This window comes from Acinonyx jubatus, chromosome X (assembly GCF_027475565.1).
Source record: "Acinonyx jubatus isolate Ajub_Pintada_27869175 chromosome X, VMU_Ajub_asm_v1.0, whole genome shotgun sequence".
Lineage (NCBI taxonomy): Eukaryota > Metazoa > Chordata > Mammalia > Carnivora > Felidae > Acinonyx > Acinonyx jubatus.
In genome coordinates, this window is record NC_069389.1 from 114,342,134 (window position 1) to 114,347,110 (window position 4,977).

General features: G+C 39.2%; 1 pseudogene; it reads right to left on the reverse strand.

Moving 5' to 3' along the window:
- Positions 1 to 735: 735 nt before the first annotated feature.
- LOC128311519 (60S ribosomal protein L23a-like) lies at positions 736 to 2,352 on the reverse strand (annotated as a pseudogene).
- Positions 2,353 to 4,977: the final 2,625 nt, after the last annotated feature.

The following is a 4,977-nucleotide window of genomic DNA, read 5'->3' on the forward strand; positions in this document are numbered from 1 at the left end:
TATTATACCTAATGCAGAGCAAACACTCAATAAATACAGTGGCATATGTAAATGAATGAGAAGAGTTGTGCGTTAAAAAGAAATAACATTCGGGGGCACCTGGGTGGCTCAGTCGGTTGAGAGTCAGACTTCGGCTCAGGTCATGATCTCACAGTCTGTTGAGTTCAAGTCCTACATCAGGCTCACCGCTGTCAGCCTGTCAGGGTGGAGCCTCCTTTGGATCCAGTCTCCCAATCTCTGCCCCTCCCCTACTCACACTCACTCTCTCTCTCAAAAAATGAAAAGAAAAAAAAAAAAAGAAAAGGGTAGCATTCTGAAAGTGTCTAAAGCCAGAAAAGTGCTTGGCATGTTCAAAAGGTCAAGTGAAAGGAGATAAAGTTGTAGTACGAAGATTTTCATCAGTCAGGGTCTGTAGGCCATAGTAAGGGTCGTGGAGCTTATATTTTAAGCGTGATGGAAAGATACTGAAGATCCTTGAATGGCATTTATATGCTTCCATTTCTGATTAATAAGGATCACGCTCAGTTTGATGGAGATTTGACTATAGGTTGATAAGGTCAAAGCTTATTATGATGGTCCAAATCAGGGAGGATGATAGCTTACATTATTACGATGGACCTACTGGAAGTGGACCAAAGTGCAGGAGTCTAGGCAATTGTTTTAAATGGCCTAAATAAAATTAGTTTGTCGAGAAAGTTTTTGTATTTTCATTTTGAATCATGAGGTCCTTATACTTGCAAATTAAATTAGTAAGAGCTTCAAAAACTTATCACAATAAAAACACTGAAGTACCTTTTTTCTACTTTGAAGTTTGCCATGAAAGATAAGTCAAAGTCCTGATTTTGGAGTATCAAAACTAAAATCTACACTCTGGAAAAGTCCAACGGTTTTAAAAGGAAATGTATGAGGCTATTTGAAAGAGGACTCCATAAACAACACAGGGTTTTTTTGGCTTCCATAATTCAAAGTTTCTTTTAATTGGGTCTCACAGATTAATGGAATTTTAGAAGTTACTTGAATAAAATTATTCCTGTCTCAATGAACCTTTTTTTTTTTTAATGGTGAAAAAAACGTGTATTTGTATTTCACCAGCTGGACACAGTTTAGATGATCCGAATTTTGTTGGCAACATCCAATGCATCATAGTCAGGAGCCAGACACACAACTGCCTTTCCTCCATTGGGCCTGATCAGGGTGTTGACCTTGGCCACGTCAACGTCATAGAGCTTCTTCATAGCCTGCCTGATCTGGTGCTTGTCGGCCTTGACATCCACAATGAACACCAGTGTGTTGTTGTCTTCTCTTCATGGCTGACTGGGTAGTCAGGGGGAACTTGGTGATGGCATAGTGGTCAAGCTGGTTTCTCCTGGGGCCCTTCTTTGAAGGATATTTGCTGCCTTCAGAGACGCAGTGTCTTAGGCCATTGGAATGTAGGTGAGAGGAGGATCTTTCTTTTGTGACTGTGGCCACCTTTCAGCACCATTTTCTTGGCCTTCAAAGCCTTGGCTTTGGCTTTGGCAGGAGCAGCGTCTTCCTTCTTTGCCTCTTGCACCGTCTTTGTGAAAGGCCAAGGAACCATTTTTAATCACTTAAATTCCTAACACATTATTTGACAATAAAACAAAGACTCTATTGTTTTCCCAATTTGGATAAAATCCAATACATAGATTCATTCCGAAGTTATTCTAGGAAAATCCTTAAAAACTTTCACCTTTACAGGAGCCTTAGTGCTTCCGTCCCTCCTTACCAGACAGGGTCTCAATTCTATTGCAAGCTTTTAGAAGAAAAGAGAAACAATTCTTCCTTTCCATAGAATAATAGCTACCGCTTATCAAGTACTACATACGACACTGTGCTAAAGTGTTCTTCCTTTATTATAACATCTAATCATCTACAACAACTTTATGAAATAGGTACCATTATTATTAACATGCTGTGGATGAAGAATCTAAGACTCAGTGAGAGTAAGTAACTTAACCAACACCACACACTCTAGATGGGAAAGTAGTGATGTGAATCCAAATCTAATGTGGCCTGTTTTCTTTGCATTTCAATAACCTCTATATAATTCCGGAACATTTCTATAAGTCTACTTTTCACATAGATAATAGAATTTATTCACATTAAGAGGAATCATCATTTTTGTAGCTTCCCAACATACATCTTCCCCGGATAGGTAGCTACCTTGCCTAATATTTGAAAATATTACCAGGGTGCGTGGGTGGCTCAGGTGGTTAAGTGTATGCCTCTGGATTTCGGCTCAGGTCATGATCTCGCGGTTCCTGAGTTCAAGCCCCATGTCAAGTTGTGAGCTGGCAGTGCAGAGCCTACTTGGGATTCTCTCTGTCTGCCTTCCCTCCCCCGCTGCTTGCTCTCTCTCTCTCTCTCAAAATAAATAAATAAATTTTTAAAAAAAGTAAGAAAGAAAGAAAGAAAGAACGAAAGAAAACAAACGTTACCCTATGTGTTTTTGTCTCTTGATAATGCCTTACACCCTGTGGTTCTTTCCTCATTAAAATCAGACTTTGAGACGGAGAGTGATTTTTCTATGGAAGGGAGAATAAGAATGAATCCAACCAAAATAAAGACTCAACTGTTTTTGCACTTTGAAGATGCTTCCATTTTTCAAATCCAAGAAAATGGAAGATATCCTCCTTTGATAGTCTTAAATCATGTAATATATGGATAGATTCCTAGGACTTCCTTGCCAGTTATATCTTAAGAAAAACCAACTGTATCAATTTTCAATATCATGTCCTCCACTAGTGGTGTGATGAAATTTGTGATGCTATCTGAAAAACAGAAGGAAATACTTATGAAGCTGGATCACGCAGGGTCAAACTGAATCCTACCCACATTAATTTTCTTTAATGCTTATTTATTTTTGAGAGACAGAGAGAGAGAGACAGAGATAGAATGTGAGTGGGGGACGGGTAGAGAGAGAGGGAGACACAGAATCGGAAGCAGGCTCCAGACTCTGAGCTGTCAGCACAGAGCCAGACACGGGGCTCGAACTCACCAACCATGAGATCACGACCTGAGCTGAAGTTGGACACTTATCCGATTGAGCCACCCAGGCGCCCGTGAATCCTACCAAATTAACAGCCACTGGAGGTTCTATGAAATATTCAAATCAGATGTAAATTATATTTATAGTGCATTGATTTTATTCATCTAATTAGCAAAAATGTTACCATTACATTGTGATTTAGCTATTAGTTTTCATTTTTTAGGAGATTTTGTAATTTAACGATAGAACTCTGAATGGAAATTGGTAATCTTGAGTTCCTTGTGGAGCTGTAATACAAGATATCAAGTAAATCACAGCTTCTCTGAGTTTCAACTATTTCTAATGAATGGTGTAAAATCTGGTGGGAGGAATGTCAATGCTTCTGAAATGCTCTGAAGGGAGCATGTCATATAAAAATATTTGCTTAGATCATTATTATTCATGGCATTTCAACTTTGGTGTTTCTGCCCCTGCGATCCTTACTTTGGTATCCCATAAGACTTTTGAAAAATTCTGGATGATGCAGTGTAATGTAGGGTTTCAAGCTGTTATATTTTCGGGCACTTTCTGAGAATTATCACCAATTGACACCTCTTTTCAGGAAGAATGCTTCATTACTTCCCTAATCAGTTAAAATAACATCTCCATCTGAACAAAGTTCAAATAGGCACATATACCAATAGCTCTTCGCTTGGATCCGTCTTATTTATTTTTACTGGTGTTACTATAATCAACGTGTAGGAATGCTGGGTAAAGAAATCAGCCAGACAGCAACCTCACTGTTATTCACAAAGTGAGTCCTAGCTTACTTTATAAATCGTGCTTACAAAAATCTGCTATTGAGCATAGCATACTGTGGAATTACGCATAATGGGATTAACTACTTACTTGGATGGCTATTATAATTATTGCCCTCTTATACATTTCACTAGCTTCATCTACCAGTGTTTTATTTCTCATCATCGCTATGTATCCGACATATACTAGACATAATTGGAGATCTGTACTGTCACTGGCCACTGCGGCAGAGAAAACGGTGCTGACAATTTTATACCTGTTCTTCTATACCTTGTGCCAGAAGCAAGACATATCACTTCTTACAGCTCGTTGTCCAGAACTACTTGCCTGACCCTACCTAAATGAAAGGATGTTGCAAAGTATACTGTTTCAGAGGCCACAAAGGAAAGAGCTGGATATTGGCCTGATATCACAGGCACCTTTGACATATTACAACGTCAAAGAAATTTCTTCAACATTTATTCCACAACCAAAGTGTGGCCCATACTACCATTGAAACTGTGGATACTGCTAAATCTCACTTTCATTCATTCATTCATTCATTCATTCAACAAATACTTATTTGGGGCGCCTGGGTGGCGCAGTCGGTTAAGCGTCCGACTTCAGCCAGGTCACGATCTCGCGGTCCATGGGTTCGAGCCCCACGTCAGGCTCTGGGCTGATGGCTCAGAGCCTGGAGCCTGTTTCCGATTCTGTGTCTCCCTCTCTCTCTGCCCCTCCCCCATGCATGCTCTGTCTCTCTCTGTCCCAAAAATAAATAAACGTTGAAAAAAAAATTTTTTTTTAAAAAACAAATACTTATTCAACTGTTACTATGTGCTAGGAATCGTGCCATCTCGACGGGGATACAGCAGTGAACAAAACACAGTCCTTACAGTCAACAATATTGCAACAATGTTGGTGACAATATGATAAGTAGACTTACTGTAGTGACTTTTGAAAATGTATATAAATATCAGATCACTATGTTGTACACCTGAAACTCACACAATATTGTACGTCAATCATTCCTCAGTTAAAAAGACACCGTCCTTATCTTCATGAAACTGAAAATATGGGAACAGAGAAAATGAACAACCACTGCATGGGCCTGCGAAAATTTTGATGCGAAAAGAATGGAAATCTTGTATTCAGATTTCAAAGTGCAAATTACAGAGGAAGCAATTTTA